The sequence below is a fragment of the Corvus hawaiiensis genome, chromosome 9 (assembly GCF_020740725.1).
Source record: "Corvus hawaiiensis isolate bCorHaw1 chromosome 9, bCorHaw1.pri.cur, whole genome shotgun sequence".
NCBI classification, from domain to species: domain Eukaryota; kingdom Metazoa; phylum Chordata; class Aves; order Passeriformes; family Corvidae; genus Corvus; species Corvus hawaiiensis.
This window is the reverse complement of record NC_063221.1, coordinates 3493177-3511992: the sequence shown is the minus strand read 5'-3', so window position 1 is coordinate 3511992 and position 18816 is coordinate 3493177. Positions and strand designations below refer to the sequence as shown.

Genomic DNA, 18816 nt, shown 5'->3' with positions numbered 1-18816 from the left:
AGCAAGTGTTGTTAATAGAGCCCCATTTGGCACTTACATCCTATATTAACATATCAAACACAGTTTAACATTCAAAATCTCTCCTGTCTGGCAGCCAGGAAATTATGCCATAATGTTAATGTACATGGCCTTATTAAATTTTGCCTCTGTAACAGGGAGTCTGTTATAAGGCAAAGGGAAGAGCAATATATCACACGATATTGCAACACACACCAGCACTGCAAAGATAAAATTTCAAATAAGTACTTATGCAGCTGCTATCTGAGTATCTTTATTTTGGATATCTTTATTAAATAACTTCATTTTTCCTGAAAATAAACCAAGAACTCAGTAAGCCACTATAGACAGGTAGTGCAGGCACCTGGGGAAAGGGGGTGGCAGGGGAAAAGTAATAAGGAATGAATGCCATGGGCACATAAAACAGTGTAAAACCACATGAAACTGGGGCAATCCTGCCTTCCTTCTCCCTGCACCATCTCTTCCCACTGCTGTCCCACACTTGGATCAGTGAGGCAAATCAGTTCACCGACCTGATTGGAATTTAACTCTGGAGAGGAAAATGCTTTTTGCCCACACATGGAACATCTCTGCATGGTTATCTTAAAAATCCCAAGGAAATAAGTGACAGAGACAAGGGAGTGGTGTGGGGGGGAAGAGGGAGATAAATCCTTCAGCAGAAACTGGTTGTGAATGAAACTCACAGTAAGGAAATGCAAGCAGTTGTAGAAAAATCCTCAACAAAACCAATTGAAACTTGAAATTCAAATTTTGCCAGTTTAAAGTCATATAAACAAATGCCTACATTTTCTAGTTTCAGTTTTATTTTTAATTTCCAAGCAGATTATTTATATATTCATTTATTGATGTTGAATTGAGAACGTCCTTACAAAACCAACTCAGAGAAACCTCACTACATTCCCACTCCTGCGGCTCCTAGAGCCCCTGATGAGATGCAAACATTGGGAATTAGCATCCCAACTGCCCCTGCTTTCTGCAGGATAATATTTCTCTGGAATCACAACATCTGGGAGCTGTGGAGTCATATTGCTCCTTCTGCTGGCAGTGCTGCCAGGAAGCTGCATGGTTTGGGAATGGAATTCACCAGGAAGACACTGCAAGGAACTTACACCTAATTCTCTCTATAAAAACATCTATTCCCTGAGACTTCCATAGCAATCCAAGAAAGGAGAGCCCAACCATTCTGGAAAAGAGGCAGGAGAATAAATAGCTGGGACATCTGAACAAAAGTGAGCAGTCTCTAACCAACGTTCACAACAGAAGTTCAATTTTCTTACTCTTAGGAAATGGGAAAAGGGGACCTGGTGCGTCCTGTACCTGGGAAGGAGAACTGCACCCACATTCCTGGCTCTTGCCAGCCTCCTCCATCCTCTGCCTGTGGTTCCTTTGCCTGGCTGTTGACAGTTTACCTCCAGAACACACTGGTTTTGGCATCATTTAAAAATAAGCCTGGATAAATGAAGCCTTGCTGCTGAATTTCCTACTCGTGGACTTCTTGGGCTGTTCCCAGGACCCACAAAAGTCAACAGAATTAAAGCTTCCCCCTGAAGTCACTGGAGCTTTAGATCTTTCTGCTGCAGCTAATTAATCTTGTTCATTAGTTGCTCCTCAGCTTCCCTTCCCTCTTCCTCATGACTTCGTGCTGGTGCACATTATTCTTGTCTTTTAAACATTAATTGTTGCTGTGCAGGCCCTTCCTGGAACGCATTAAATTAAATCCCCCCAGATATCCACCTTCCTCCTTTTGCCAGTGCCTTGGAGGCCGGGGAGCCGGGATGTGGCAGGTGCAATACAGGCCAATTAAAAAGAAAATTTGTGCTAACTGATGGGTAATCTGCACTGGGAACCACCAGTGACATTAGGGGGTGCCTGGGGAAAATTGTCATTAAGCAAATTCCTCCACTGCTGGCACAGCTCTGACACCTCCACATGTTGTGGCTGTCGCAAGGTGAGTTCCCTACACTTTCACCCTTGGAATTTTTTCCTGCTCTCCCGGAATCTTGTAAAAACCACTGACCAAGGGACAAAAGGAGGCAGGGGTGAAGTGAGTTAAACCAGCCATTAGTCTGCTTTTTATTTACTCCCTTTTTATAGCTATAGGAAAAAAAACAAACCCAAACCAAAACAACAACAAACACACAAAAACCACCCCCAAAAGCAAGCCCACAACTCTTAAATTTCTACTTATTTAACAGATACTACTGTTTTATGTGTTTATATATATATATATATGTATAGATTTATATATGAGAATGAAATTCATATTCACCAAATGGCAAAACAAGGGTGGCACCAGCTGAGCTTGCGACCTGCTCAACTGCACAGCTGAATCCATACTCTGGCACCTCAATATATTCAACATTTACCATATTTTATTGGTATAGATGATATATCATATATAATATATGGTATATGATGAATAAAGGTTCTATATTAACATAGAGCAGACAATAAATAGTGCAAGTGCCTCTCTTCTCTCTGTACAATCCAACACTGGGAATGTTATCTCAGATTTGTACCGCACAAAAGCAGAATGAAATGGAATTGTGTGAGCCAAAATCCTTACTGAGTGGCAATTTCCACTTGCAAATATTGATCCAAGATTAAATTACTTTTCCCCCTTCATTGTGTGTGTATCTTCAGAAGATGTTTCCTCTGTTTTATTGCTTTGAGAGAGCATAAGAACCATACAATCTTGACATGGAGACTTCCAAAGCTCAGAGTCTGTTTGAAAATGCTGCAGCTGACTGAGCAGTGCTCAGAGGAAATGCCCTGGATGGTGATCCTGGAGATATCCTATTTCTTATGAGGGAGAAATGCAGTGGCCCAAAGTTCCCTCACTTAGGCAAGGTAAAGGATGAGGATTAAATGTGTTTATGTCTGCTCAGGCATTTGGAATCCCTTAGCAGCCAGAATGAACCCTTCCCTGTGTTTCTTTTGCAGGTGTGTCACCATCCTTCTGGAGCACACTTCTCTGCAATTCCAGCATTCCTTGGCTCTGTGTGGGGACAGTCCTGGAGAGACAAAATCACTGGGGAGAGCCTGGCATTGGAGGTTTTGGAGGAACTGTACAGAAGGTTACAAAAAAGGCCAAGAAAAGCCAAGCTCTCCAGGTGGGGATCAGAGGGATTCCCCCAAATTCTTGTTTAGGTGATCTTTGCAGAATCACAAAATCACAGAATGAGCTAGGTTGTAAGATCATCAAGTGCAACCTATGACCTAACACCTCCTCATCAACTAAACCATGGCACTGAGTGCCACGTCCAGTCCTTTTTTAAACACCTCCAGGGACAGTGACTCCACCACCTCCCTGTGCAGACAGTTCCAGTGCCCAATCACTCTTACAGTGAAGAGTTTCTTTCTCATGTCTAACCTAAACTTCCCCTGGCACAGCTTAAGACTGTGTCCTCTCGTTCTGTCAGTGGTAGCCTGGGAGAAGAGACTGACCCCCACCTGGCTGTGACCACCTTTCAGGGAGTTGTAGAGAATGGTAAGGTCTCCCCTGAGCCTCCTTTTTTCCAGGCTAAACAACCCCAGCTCCCTCAGCCGTTCTTCACAGGGCTTGTGTTCCAAGCCCTTCACCAGCCTTGTTGGCCTCCTCTGGACTCCTCCTGCCAGGACTGACATTTCCAAAGGCAAAGTTCGCTACACAGCTCATCTCTTCCCTCTTGGCTGTGCTGCAGGAGACAAACCGAGTGGACTTTGGTGCCCAGGGGATCTCCTTGCTGGATGGCTGCTCCCAAATCCCAAGGGTCACTCAGGTCACCTGTGCCCTGGTCAGGGCTGGGGGTCATCAATGGGGCAAACCCAGCCCTTGTTCTCTGGAGTCACACCACAGTCACGCTTCCCTCAAATCTGAGCAGAACTTTGAGTCCATCCAGCATCCATACCTGGACCATCAATCCCTTACTCAGCTGCCAACTCTCTCCTGATGGAGGTCTCCCTGCTGGAAAGAAGCTCAGCTCTAATAAAATAACACCCTCTAGGAGAGAGGCTGTCCCCACACAACAAAACAATCTCAGACAGAATCATGGAATCCTGTAATGGTTTGGGATGGAAGGGACCTTAAATTCACGCCATTCCACACCCTGCCATGGGCAGGGACACCTTCCACTAGACCACTTTGCTCCAATCTGACCTGGAACAGTTTTAGGAGCAGACACAGCTTCTCTAGGCAGCCTGTGCCAGGGCCTCACCACCCTCACAGCAAAAATAGCTGTCAAATATCTGTAAAATATTCGGCATTAACACATTTCTAAATTACTCTGTATTTTGCTACGTGGATATAATTAAAGAGTGCTTGTTCTCTGAATATTGCTGATCATTTAGCAAACAGAGGGGCTCAGTTTATAAAAACGAAATACAATTTTCCAAATGCTCAGTGTAAGTTCACGTGGTTGTGACAGTGGCCATCAATATATAATGTTATATCTATATGCAGGGCTGGATTTTAGGCTGGATTTAAGGGGTTATGCTAAAAAGCTGAAATCTGAGCCAAAGATTGGTGCTGTTTGTTTTGACACACTGTGCCTACATAAGAAGCAGCCTGTGTTTGTTTTACAGATGTATTTTCCATGATCACAAGCACCAGAGACAGGGAATGAAAAGCCACAGAAGTGTTGCTCTTGTATTTGTTTTACAGATCCATCCAATTTTAGTGGTGTGTTTTATTAAAGAGATATTTTGAAACAAAGCAGCATCTCAACTGCTAAATCAGCTTCAATACAAACATCTAAATTCTAATTTGAACCTAAACCTGAACAAACCCAACAAAACTGCTGCAGTTTTTAAGCAAAACCAATGTATTGAGTGCCAGGATCTGATCTCTTTGTGGTTAAATTATCACACTCCATCATTTTCCTCTCTTATTACGTGGTTCCTGAGGCTGGGGGAAGCTCAGTATTTCTTTCCTATTGGAGCTGGAAGGCAGGAGGAAATAAATAACATCTTTTACAATCCCATGCTGTCGATACAGATGCCAGATTAATAGCTCTGGAGAATGATGAGCTCTGATACAATCGAGGGGGGAGAATTGTGTCTGCAGGAAAAATAATAGGAGCAAAGTGCATTATCTGCCTTTCTTCAGTATTTCTCAACTCCTTCTTGCCTCACTGGCTGGAGAGAGATGGACTTGGGCATAGGATGGCAGGGGAGCCATCATTTGCATAACTTAACATAAACTTTGACAAGGTTTAGCAGTTCTCTTTTCTGTGCTTTTTAAATGCACATAGAAATTATGGTTTATATCAGGTGGGTTTGGCTTTGATGTGCCTGTGGGGATAATGGTTGTGCTTCTGAAAAATAACTTTAAATCAGGACAGAAATCCTGGAAAGAGTTTTCTTGGAAAATCATGGGAAAGACCATCAAGTTTTCATTTTCTTACTTCTGTCTCCTTGAATGACCCTTTCAGGAGATGGATCATACTTTTTGTCCCTGAATAATAATTTTCCCTTCTCAGACTACCCCATTATATCCCAGAGCATCCCATAACATGCTGCCACTTGGTGGTTCCTTGTTTTATTGGCAACGCTGCTCCTTTAGTGTCAGTCTGTGAATAACAACACTAAATACCTGGAACAAAACTTTGGCATCAAAAAAGAAAAAGTCAACTAAAATATCAAACTTTTACAAGGAGGAGAAGAAAGCAGTAAAGGATTTAAATGAAGCCTACAAACCAAGCTGTTATACACTGTTAAAAAAACCCCTTCTGGCTGCAAACCTCAGTGATAGGTAATTATATTTCTAAATGAGGCAATCATTGTTAAGCTATGAAGAATATAATTAATTTTATAACATTCTGTAGTGTTGTAGTCAATACAGATAATAGACTTTTTGAGATATTAGCTGTCCAAACACATCCAAGTCATTTAAAGAATCTCATTGTGCATTCTCTTAACCGAAGTCAACAGTAATAAAGCCCTTTTCTGTCACTCAGATAGACAGGGGCTGAAATGAATTAACTGAGTTTAAAGAAAGGGGTGCAGCTCCACTTCACAGACATTCCACCAGCTTCCAGCTTTATTTCAGAAGTTTTTTGGTTTGCAAGCACAGCACACTTGAGTTTGCAGTGGGGCAGATTTGCCTGTTATATAATCACACCGATTCAAGCTAGAGATTTATAGGGGAGGGGGAAAAAAAAGAACTAAGCAAACCAAAAATCTAAGAAACAATTATTCTTTCAGATTAGGGACCATCAGAGTCACTCTCGTGGATCTTATCAGGGACAACAGAGAATCCACCAGAGGAATATTCATGAGGTAAATTGGAAATGTGTGAAAAAAATTTAAAAGTGGAATTACTCTTTAGACTTCCGCGAGGAAAGTTCTGAGATCCTAAACCAAAAGATTTGTCATGTAAAAATATCCTTCTGCTTGCAAAAAAAGATTGATTCTGGTTCCAAGATCAGTCTATAGCTACAATCTCTGAAAAATATAGAGGATCACAGTTCAAACAAGAAGCCACCAGTTCACATCTTTAGAGAAAAGCTGAGGTTTACAGAGAGTTGTGCAAACAGAAACCTTTGGAAGCAAGAAATGTTTGGAGAGAGACCAAGGAGGAGCAGATTGCTCTGTGTCCCAGTCCCCACTCCACAGCTCACACTTCAGAGAGGGTCTTTTCCTCTATTTTAACACCACTGAAACACAGGACTGCCCCACACCTGAGTGCTTTAGGGTGGACAGGGTGATGCTCAGGGAGAAAAAGCAAGTGTTGATGTGGCACACAGCTGCTCAGGACAGGAGTTTGGACCTGTAAAAGAATGGTGGGGTTGTGTTGTGTAGGGCCAGGAGTTGGACTTTGAAGATCCCTGTGACCTTGTTGGTGAGATGAGAAGCCTCTGGCAGGGGCTCACCTTTGGGTGTTTCCTGACACAAGAAGACACACTCCACTGGAGAGGGTGGGCTGTGCTATTGGCTCTGTGTGGGAGCACAGATGTGACATCAGGGCAGAACTGGGTGGAGGGGACCAAAATGCCCACACTGTTGCTTCCCAGAGAGGCTTTTTGGTGACAGGAAAAATGCCACCTGTTTGCATTTCACAGCAACCCCTGATGACAAGGTGTGTCCACAGGACTTTACCAGCCTGTGCTGTGCTACTGGCAGAAAGGTAAATACTATGGGATCATGGAATATCCTGAGCTGGAAGGGATCACCCAGTCCAACCCCTGGCCCTGCACAGACACCCCAACAATCCCACCCTGTGCATCCCTGGCAGCGGTGTCCAAACACTCCTGGAGCTCTGGCAGCCTCGGGGCCGTGCCCATTCCCTGGGGAGCCTGGGCAGTGCCCAGCACCCTCTGGGGGAAGAACCTTTCCCTGATCTCCAGCCTGACCCTCCCTGGCCCAGCTCCAGCCATTCCCTGGGTCCTGTCCCTGATCACAGAAAAAAAGTGGAAAGAAACATGGAGTTTATGTTTTCCTTCCTTTCTCCACTCCCTAAAGTTAATTTAGGCCCTGAGCACCCTGATCTAGTGAAAGGTATCCTTGCACATGGCAGGGATTTGGAACAAGGTGAGATTTAAGGTCCCTTCCAATGCAAACCATTCCATGATTGTATGAATTTGTGCAGGTACAATATTCAGTAAATGTCCACAGGAAAGTTTTGTGGGATGGCAGAGAAAATAGCTGTGGCAAAGAGCTTGTCTACCATGCACTCACTGCTATTTCCTGTGGATTAAAGTGGCAGATTGACGTAAATCAATCAAATACTCATTGTGTGCTTATAACTTGTGGAAAGGAATGGAAACCAAGACTTTTTTTGTGACTTTTATTTTTCCCCACTGCAATGACAGTAATTGGCAGGATATCAAAGGACAATGGGCTGTTTCGTGCAGTATTTTGGCTCAGCAGTGCTGGATTCTCCTAAGGAAGTCAGATACCACCAGAGCACACCCCTCTGTTGGAATTCAGAGCAGGGATCAATGTTATTCCTGCTGCCCTTCACACTATATGTCCATACTGACTGATGTCAGGGGCAAAACAGAAGGTGCTTTCCAAGCTGATGGGAAAAACAGTGTGGAAATGGCTCTGCATCCAATTACCAGTGTGAGGGGAGACTGTGAATGCAGAAAAGAGTGCAGGTCTCTCTGCCACTGCACAGCTCGTTCCTGAACACAGGACTCGTTTGCAGAAATGATACAATTATTTTACCTCCTTATTGCACAGAATATTTTAGTCACAACAGGAACAAGGTGAACTTCAAACACATGCACATTCCTTGTGAACAGACCTAGAGAAATGCTGCAATTACAGACTGCATCACAGTTGTAGGTATTACAGGGAAATAAGGCTTAATTTATTTAGTTATTTCATCCTCAGCTAAATTGTGTTTTAAAAATAATTGGGGTTTTATATTTATAGCACTACCCTTGTCATGGGAAAGTCTTAAGACATGAACAGGAACCATGTCTTTATCACACATAACCCTCCTGCTCTGCTTCTTTCCTTCAGGAGAAGAGGAAAGAAGGGGGAAATGAAATAATAAAAAATCCCACTGAATGCTAAATGCAAGCAAAAATTCACAAATGGAATGACTTGGGCAGGAAACACTGAGACGGAGAGGCTTTTCAGAGCAGTGTGGGCTCGTAACCATTAGTTACAACAGCAGCTGAAAAGCCTGGTGACACAATTATGCTTAAAATCAAAATGTTAAGCACAGAGTTTTGTCTTTTTGGCTTTAGCAGTTTATCTGTGTCAGCTCCAGTTCAGGCTTGGCTGGACCCAGCAACTTCATCCTTGTTTTCCTGTGCAGCCCCAGTGGGGTCCAACACGACTGGTGCATTCCAGGTCCCTGGTTATCTTCCTTCACATTATTAACAATCCTTTTGCTTCACTGATCTTTTCCAGCTCTTCCCTCATTTATAGAGGACCACTTGTGACAGATACCCCATGATCTGGATGTTTCCTCCACCACCTTTTTCTTCTCCTTCCATGTAAACTCTTCACTCCTTTGTTTAAAACCTTCACTTTGCCTCTTAATTGTACAAGTTTGGAGTGGAACAACTGAATGCAATTTAATAAAGCAAACAGATTATTAATAGAGAGAAAAACGAGAGACATTAAATAATAGTCTCAGCAATTAGATGAGGAGAGGAATTAACTCACTTAATTTGAGGGCCTTAGCATTATTCACTGTAGAACTTAATTTGAATTAATATGCAGTGTACACACATTAATAAATGTCATATATGGGTGGCTCTTTAATGAGGAATATTGAAAGTAATAGCAAAAAGGATTAATCCTTACATTCTCAGTAAAAGTACTTATTTAAGGTCTGGCAGACTACTGCTCTAATGAGAAAGTTATAATGTAGAAATAGAGTGCTGTGAATGAAACAAGGTTCAGCTGTTGGACAAGCTCTTAGGTTCAAAGTGAAATAAATGTGGTTGTTTATTCCTTTTTTGCTGTTATTTTCCTGTCATCTGGGCCAACCTTCTGGTGCAATGGCCATTCTGAGCACGGGAGTGTAACTGGAACTATGGGGAATGTCAGGCTTTTCCACAAGCTGTTCTACTCACTTCAGTGCTGCATTTTTCAAAGGTTAGGCTGGCTGGGGCTGTGGAAATTGCAAGGTCACTGTGTTGTATTTCTCCTGCTTTCTGGAAAAAAGAAAAGTTTGTTATTTTTTGGCTCGTTTCAGAAGTTCTGAGGCAAATGGTCAAGGTTTATGAGAAAAGTGGGTTTGGGCCATAGCAAAGTGGAATTTTCTCTGTTGGCTGGGGCTGAGAGGCTCGTTTAATAACAGAAATATTTATATACTTACCTGATCATTTTTGAGCAGCTTCTGGAGGCAGATTCTGAAGTTGCCCAATTAAAATGTATTTATTTTTAAATGAATCTAGCAATCAATCCCTCAAACAAAGACTCTGATTGTAAATCATGCAATACACCACCCAAAGGAATAGCCATTGTCTCCCTCTTTTCCCAAGGAAAAGAAAGCCAGATACCATGAAACTGTTGGGGCTGGAAGTGTCCTTCAGATTCCATACTCTGACCTTGAGTGACTTCCTGAGTCAGTGAAAGAATTTGGGTCTCAGTATTTGCAATCTCTCTTTATTGCTGAGAATCTGTGAAATTACCTAATGACTTGTTTTATAATTTCACCTCTTTTGGTTAGATTCTGTTGCTATATGTGTAGTGCAGAGATTTTTTTTTTTTTAATTTTCTGGTGGATACTCCCCCACAAAACACCAGTGATAGCAAAGAACCAAACCCAGAAACTGAATATTGCTCATTCATTAGAAGCTCCAACATGATTTAATGACCTTGTTACAACAGCATTTTCACAACTTAACATTTTATTTCTGCAAGTGCTTAGTCACTCAAGTAAACATTCAGTCTTTTTAATAGCATTTTCCCAAGAAATATATTTCATTGATATTTCACAGCATAAAAAAGGACCTCATATTGGCATAATTTAAACTCCTATACATGAATATCAATATTTTTTTCCTTGAAATCCCAGTAATTATACACTTGCTGCTCTTCTAATTGGATATGAGTGTCATCACCTACCACAGGGCAACTGATTGCAGGAACAGCTTAAATGTTCCGTCCTGTTAAAACCCTTTAATGGCAAAGCCTCCACGAGCACAGGAAAGTCAGTTAACAGAACTCTTATGCTTTTAACAGCTTGTCAGATTTTATTAGACTATCTGAGATTCTATATTTGCTTTTTATCTCTAAACCACTGAGTTCTTATCAGGACTGACATGTTTTGTAACAAAACAAGTAACTTGCAGTGCTGTGGTGGAAAGGAGGGAAAACTGCAAATGTATTCATGTGAAATAAGTCATTGTATAGAGGTTTTTAAAGGGAACTAATGTGATGTGTATTTACACAAGTACCTGGTTTTTCTCTGTTTCCAGGCTTTGGCAGTGAACCAAGGAATTGTCATTCCAGTGCGTGAGGCAGCTTTACTGAACACATGGCTGTGCTTCCACATGGAACTAAAATTGTGCCATTCCACCCTGTTTACACGGTGGAAAATAAATCCTGGGCCTATTTTTATAAGATCTCAGCTGTGCCCAAAGTGGCACAGCAGAGCAGCCCTCTTTCATAAAATTTAAATATTCAGGATGAGCCTGTTCGAGCGCTGGGATATTCGCAGTGAGGATGTTGTTAATCCTGAGAGAAGCTGGGATAATATTTCCCAAAGGGGCCAAACTTTCCCTTTCAGGAGTTAATTAGGTGCTCCGGGGTCTGTGTGTCAGCAAGAGGGAAGGTGAAAGTTAGGTAGAAAGTTCTCATGAGACAGCAGTGATAAAGTGCTGCTGTTCATATATTTTATATATACATATCTATGTATACACATGTTCAGTGCTGGATAGAGAAATGTGCTGATGTTTAATGTCCCTGCCTGCCTGAAGAATTCCCCAGATTCCCAAGCTTTTATCCCATAAAATGCCATGCTTCGGGAATGTTCCAAGCAGCTTGTATCTCTCCAGTGATGAGTCCAGCCACAACCAAATCTATCAGACAACAGCATTGAGCCAGATGCATTTCAGTGACAAATTTAAACTCAGTCATAGTAGGTTGATTTTATTATCCTTTTATAAGTGGGAGGACAACCCCAACAAAGTATTTGCCATGGTAGTCCAGGAAGAAGGAACTTCTTAGGTGTTTGACATCATGCAGAGTAATGGCAGGGCTAAAATGTGGAAGCTGCAAGTGAAGGTTAACATCAAAATCTGGATGAACATTAATGCAGCACCATTTCACAGCTGGAGCTGGGCCAGGGAGGGTCAGGCTGGAGATCAGGGAAAGGTTCTTCCCCCAGAGGGTGCTGGGGCACTGCCCAGGCTCCCCAGGGAATGGGCACAGCCCCGAGGCTGCCAGAGCTCCAGGAGCGTTTGGACACCGCTCCCAGGGATGCACAGGCTGGGATTGTTGGGGTGTCTGTGCAGGGACAGGGGTTGGACTTGATCCTCCTGTGGGTCCCTTCCAGCTCAGGATATTCCGTGATTCTGTGATTTTGCCAGACTGCAGTTGTTAGCAAATTCAGAGTAAGTCAAAGCTCTGTATCTACTGTGCATAGCTCCTACACACACAATTTTTTATGGGTAACTTTCTCTTGGCACATTTTCCCCATCCCTTAAATATGAGTACATGTGCACACAGGATGTGTCCAATAAAAATAGGATAAGAACTTTCGATTCTATTCAAAAAGAATCCACAGGCTGCTTAAGAACCAGCCTTTCTTTGATGTTCAGGAGAATATTTCTGGGGAAGATGCAATATTCCATCCTTAGCTCAACTGAAAGAAAGGGATGGGGGTGGGAAGACTTCTTTAATTTTCTTTTGTTACTTTGCTCCCACGCAAACATGCAAAAATAGTGTTTAAAAGCCATTTAACCCCAGGATGCAGGAACAAAGGAGTGTATTTTTGCTGTTTATCTCAATCTAAGAAGAGAGCAGGTATTCCAGACTTATTGGTGTCCTTATTGGAATACTTAGGGGTATATTAAAGTAGACAACAGCCATTTGTCCCAATAAAGCAGCACAAGTATTTGCCAATTTATGTAGTCCAGCAGCAATTTATATTGAAGCCAAAGAAAATCTTTACTTTTGCCATGTGTTTTTGTATAAAAATTCTCCTCTTCCCATCTTTCAGCCTTCTTGGCAATTTCCAGGCAATCTCCTACTAGTCCCCAGCAAAGGAGCAGTCACTCCAGGATTGTGTTGGATAATTTGGGAACACAGGTGGAGGAGAACACAAGGTGTGCCAAGCACATCCCAGATTTGTCTGCAGACAGAAAAGCACCCTCTGAAATCCCTTCCAGCTCTCTCAGCTGTGTGTACACGTTTCTACTTCCATCCTGCAAACACTTCTGTGCTGGAGACACACAAAGATCTTCTTGGGAATGGCATCTCCCTCCAATTCCCAAAGTGTTTTGTCACACATTCCCTATGGCATCCAGAAAGGCTTTGGTTACAAGGGAAATCAGACCTGTTGGGTTCCACATGGCAGAGACAGGGTGAAAATACACTCGTGGTCTAGATGAGCATGTGGGGTTATCTGCAGCTGGTATTTTTATCAGCAGATTTTAAATCCAAAACTTTATTCTTACATGGTATAAAATAATCCAGAAATTTTGGCAACAAAAGCTTTGGACACAAATTCAAGGAAAACTTAAAATAAAAACCAGTCCATCTTCAAGATACCAACAGCAGTGAGATTTGTGTTCTTGATTTTAATCTCCACAGCTCCAGCTTTGCTCCCACTGCTTTGAAAAATACAAAAATGCTCTTTTTGGTTTTTTTCTTCCTATGGTGGCGAAATTTCAGCGTTACTGACATAGAAATATGAAAAAGGAACACATCCGTTTCATATTTCTTTTAGCTATTATTCTCCTCAAAACTGCATTGCATTTTAGTGTCACTCTTTAGTGACACTCTGTACTTCCTTGTAAGACGAACTGTAGCTCGACATTGTTTACATGAAGGATAAAATAATTGTTTTCTCCACTCTCTAAAAGCCATTTTGTCTGTGAGACTTCGCTGTGCATGGAAGGAAGACAAGTTAAGGGGAAGGGGGGATTTTTCCTTGCTTTAATACTTCCAGAGGATGGAAGTGCTGACTATTTAAGCACAGATGTGAGAATAACTTAAGGAATAGTGTGTCTGCTCCACCTCCTCATGTATTTGTCTTGCTAGGAAAGCCCTTCACAGGGAAAAATGTGATTGATGGGCGAGTTAGGTAGGGATGAGACACCTGGAATTTAGTGCTTACATGGTTTTAAGAAGTCATGGATGATGTGTTAATTCTGCTTGTGCTTATCCCACAAGCCTGGGCTTGCATACAGAAATACAAGACCAGACAAAAGCACTTGAGAATGCGCTAGAAAAAAACCAGTGTGATGGCCTCTTTTCCATGCTCTTATGGGTGTCCAAAATAATCCTGTACTTTAGCAGTTTTGGAATTATTGTTACTAATTTTTATTCAGGTGCCTCATAGCTCTGTGATCAATGTGTCATTTTCTGCAGGTACCTATTACTGCCATGTCAGGACAACAGAATCACTCTTGGCCTCAAAATATATCGGACAATCTCTTCCATACTGTTTTTATCGTGTAAAGCATTAAGAAACAGGTTTTCAGTTGATCACTCCCCAAATTCCCATGGAGTTTTTCCTCACCAATTTTTCATGTGAAGTATATTTACACAGCTACTCTGTGTGTCAGTAAAATAGCTAGGAGATAGGAGAAAGGGAAAATCTGGAAATGTGGGAAGGGCCTCACCTCTGCTCTGTCTTATCCATCCTTTAAAGTAAAAAGTGAAATAAAGTGATTTTATCATTCTTTTGGTGGTGGCATTGTAGCAGACAGCTGTAAGGCTGTGTCCTGAGCATGTCCTTCCACACCCCAGGAAAGACTGTATGCTGGGAATCAGGCTGTCAGCTTCTAAAAGTCTCAGGAAATACTTCAGGGAAGTGTAAAACTGGCTGAAAACATCTTCAACTTCCCACTGGATGCAAGTTCTGCTTCTCTGGATGTGCCCATCATCCGTGTGACACTGGATGCCTGGCCAAGGTGTCTCTGGCTGAGTGAGCCCAGGATCAGAACCTGCATCCTGGGAATACCAAGAGCTCTGCAAGGATGCACTGAACCATCACAGCCCACTGTGGGCTTCATTAGGGATAAACCTGTGTTTGGAAAAGGGATTAAAAGCTTTGGAAAAGCCTTTGGAGAAAGTGTCCTATCCACCCCTGGGATGGGGAATGGTGGTTTTGGGTGTAGAAGCAAATTGTTACAACACTTATAGTCACCAGTAAATCATAGAGGAATCACAGAATCATGGGATGGTTTGGGTTGGAAGGGACCTTAAAGCCCATCCAGTCCCACCCCCTGTCATGGGTAGGGACACCTTCCACTAGCCCAGGCTGCTCCAAGCCCTGTCCAACCTGGCCTTGGACACCTCCAGGGATCCAGGGGCAGCCACAGCTTCTCTGGGCACCCTGTGCCAGGGCCTCCCCACCCTCCCAGGGAACAATTCCTTCCCAATATCCCTCTAAACTATACTCTCTGTCACCCCTGAGCTCCTCTTCTCCAGGCTGAAGAATCCCAGCTCTCCCAGCCTTTCCTCCCAGCAGAGCTGCTCCATCCCTCTGATCATCCTGGTGCCTCCTCTGGACTCAGTCCAGCAGCTCCAGGTCCTTCCTGTGCTGGGATCCCCAGGCTGGCTGCAGTATCAATAATTAAAGAAATTAATTGACGTAAAAGAAACCAAGGCCTGTTCCATCACAGAGTGTTGCTCACACATTGATGCAACATGGTAAAACACAGTTTAAAAATGTCTGTTAAGTTGGAGTTTGGATGGTTTCTGTCAGGTTTAAAGGGACTAATTCACTGCCAACTCACCATCAGGTGAAGATTCCGAGTTTATCGAGTCTCCTGAAACAGTGTCATTAGAAATGCCAGATGTGTAGCTCCAGCATGCTGTAGACTTAGACTCTAATCCAAACATGTCAACAGCTTTCAAGGTGTTTGTGGAGATCAAGGGAGAGGAGCTTTTCACTTCAGCTTTTCCTTTCTGTTCTGCTAATAGGGTTAACACGTGTTTTCCAAGGACAGGGAACAGGATCCTGGTGCAGACAGTTGCTTAGAAGAGTAAAAGACAGATTGAAGTTGGCAGGATATTAAATAAAGTTAGGCACTTTCAGGTTCCTAATCAAGCTTACAGAAAGTTTACAAAATATTTATGAACTTACCTTTCCTTTGAAAAGGCTTTTTGTTGTTGTTGTTGCTCCAAATATAGAACTGATTTTCTGACTGAATTTTTCTTCTCTGTTCCAAAGGCTCTGACCTCTCTCATCAAGGCATGACTTTGCTGCAGTTGTTATGCAAGAGCTCTGAGTCATATAAGAAAGGAGAAAAGGCAGCAGGCTTCCTCTTTTTTTTTTCTGATCTTGCAAGAGTCTGACGAGATACAGCTTAACAACAGCTTATTCGTCTGTCTAATTGGGATGCACAGTGGACAAAGTCAGAGATATTTTAAATCAGAAAGTAAGAGAAGTTAAAAACTTCCCAGGCAGGAGAATACAGGACAAGGACAGTTTGAGGAGACATTCTATCATCAAATTTTCTCATTGGCAAAACATTTTAGGCACTTTATTCTATTTTTTTTTTTTTTTACCTCATAGACATCAAGGGTACTCAGACAAGCAGAAATAATGGCCTGTGGCTAATGATTGAAAGGGAATGTCAGAGAACTGCTAACCCAGACACATGTGCCTGATAACAAATTTCCCTCTTCTCCTTGCTTTCCTACTCCATCCAGGACAAATGGTAGCACTGGATATGCTGCCATATCTTGGAGACAGAGAATAACATTATAGGTTGGGAGGGGCCTCCAAAGGTCACCAAGTCCAATGTCAGTCAGGACAGGTACAGCTACAGGAGGTCACTCAGGGCCTTTTCCCGCCAGGCTTTGCTGTCGGCAAGTATGAAAATTTCACAGTGTCCCTGAGAAATCTGTGCAAATACTTGACCACACCACTGGCAACCATTTTTCCATCTATCTAATCAGAATTTTCCATGTTTGGCTTGTGCTGGTTGCCCCTTTATCCACTGGGGCACAGCTCTGAGAATAGTCTGCTCTGTCTCCTCACCATCCTCCCATTAGGCCACTGTGGAGAGCAATATTTTCCAGTTTATGACCAACTGGATGTGTTTGCCCTGGGCTCTGGCCACTTCTCCTGGGATCACAGCCCTGCCTTTCAGTGTACCAGGTCACATCTCAGTCTGACACTCTCTACAGACCTGCTGAGGATGTTCCCTGTCCTGTCATCACAATAGCAGTACCAATCCCTGGGGGTCGTCACTAGGACTGACCACCCACTGGTTGGATTTTGTACCACCAATCACCACTCTCTGAGACCAGTTTTCCAGCCCATTTTCTGCCCACCTCGTGCCTGTATCCATCACACGTCTCTCCACTTAGACCAGAAGAATTTTATGGAAGGCTCTGTCCATGACCTTACTTTAAAAAGGTAAACAACACCCACTGTCTTTCCCTTGTCCACATGGCCCCTTGTTTCACCGTGGGAAGTGATCAGGTCAGATCTGGTTTTCCCTTGGAAGACCCTGGATGAATTTTCCTGGTCTCAAACTGTTCTGCATGGGCCTGGATCCTTAAGAAGATGAGGAAGCTCAAGGAATGAGGTGAAGCTGACAGGTTTGTTCTTTCCACAGGCTCCCTTGCCCTTCCTTGGCCATCCTGTGTAGGATGTGACTTTCTCCTGTCAGTTTCCTGCATCTCCTGGCACCTCAGAAGTGATGGAGATGGTAGAGAGCAGTTTGCTGTTACAAACCAGTGTTTGAGATTGCTTAAAAAATCATTGGCAAGGGTGTGAGCAAAAACCAGATTTAATATTAAGAGAAAGCATGACAAGTTCATGGGCAAGATTCACTCTACCACTTACAGGACAGTTAAGGCACAACAAGGAAAAACAAGCAACAACAGAACTAAATAAAATCCAGGCAATCAAAAGAGAAATGAACTGAGAACTATCCATGTGTGCGTGTGTGTGTGTGTGTGAGTGAGAAAAGACAGCGTGAGGTCAAGGATTAAAAGGAACACGGCCCAAAAGCTTAACAGCACTCAAACTTAACAGTACTTCAACTTAACTTATACCTTAAACCTAACAATGTTACAAAGGAACAACACTTAACTTATACCTCACTTAACTTATACCTTAAACTTAATTTATAGCTTAATGTTAACAACTTAACAGAGGAATGACACTTAACAGCATTGAACCTAACTTATAACTTCAAAGTTATACTTAGCAACTTAGCAAAAGAACAACATTTAGCAACACTTAAATAAGCTTATACCTTATGTTAAACTAAGCAAAAGAACAACACTTAGCAGCATTTAAGTAAATTTATAGCTTAACTTTCCTTACAGGCCTAACTCACTTAGATATCCAGGGTACTTAAACATCTGAGAGAGCAGCGTTTCTCCCAGATTTGCTCCAGCACATGCACGTGTGCATGCACACAGGCACAAAGAGCCAGTGCAAGCAGGGCACCTGCGAACAATCCCCCCCAAGGCCAGTGAAAGGCTCCCTTCGATGCCTTTGCATCTCCCGCCGGGAGAAGGGTCAGGCCTCGAGGAGTGAGGGCATCGGCCCAGGACTCGGCGCTGCTCGGGGATCCTCCAAGCAAACGTGAGAGCTCCTGGCTCTGAGAGGCCCCCTCAGAGGGAGCTTCTGGTCACAGCCCCCTGCGGCCCAGGAGAGCCCCAAGGGCCCCATTCTGGACCGGTGCTTATGGGGCCCCGAGAGAGGGGCTTTGGTCACAGCAATGTTTCATCCCGGCCACAGCTTGGGTCGGCACTTTCTTGGAAAGTGTGAGAACAGGAATGTTATGCTGCTCAGGCAAGAAGAATATTTTCTAAGGCTGTTCCTAAGGAAAAGAGGAGCTCGTTAGACAGCAGCAGTTGCTGGGAGCAGAGAGTGTTTGTGGTAAGCTCGGGAAGAGCTGAGCCCAGGGGCTGTTTGCAAGGCTGAGCCCAGCGAGCATTTCTCAGATGGCAGAGCAGGGGGAAGGCACCACCATGTTTGTAACATCAGCCACTCAGTCTTTCCCGTGTCCTTCCCCTCTGTGTGCTGGCATCCAGGCTCCCTGGGTCCTGCCACAAAGGTATCCTGAACTCCAGGGCTGTGGATGTGCTCCGTGATTTCTCTGAGGTTTTTAAATTTGCCACAGGTGTTGGCTGCTGAGCCACAGCCACACTTGAGTTCTCAGATTTGACCCGTTCTTCCCTCCTTGCCTGGAACAGCTCCAGTGAACCAGC

At 43.3% G+C, this 18816-nt stretch overlaps 1 long non-coding RNA gene across 1 annotated transcript; it reads right to left on the bottom strand.

The window, feature by feature from the left end:
* Nucleotides 1-7681: 7681 nt before the first annotated feature.
* LOC125330488 lies at nt 7682-15831 on the bottom strand. Its single transcript, XR_007205563.1, has 4 exons — nt 15725-15831; nt 15375-15614; nt 9534-9614; nt 7682-9018 (listed from the first exon to the last, which is right to left on the bottom strand). It is a non-coding gene; the product is annotated as an uncharacterized LOC125330488 (long non-coding RNA).
* Nucleotides 15832-18816: the final 2985 nt, after the last annotated feature.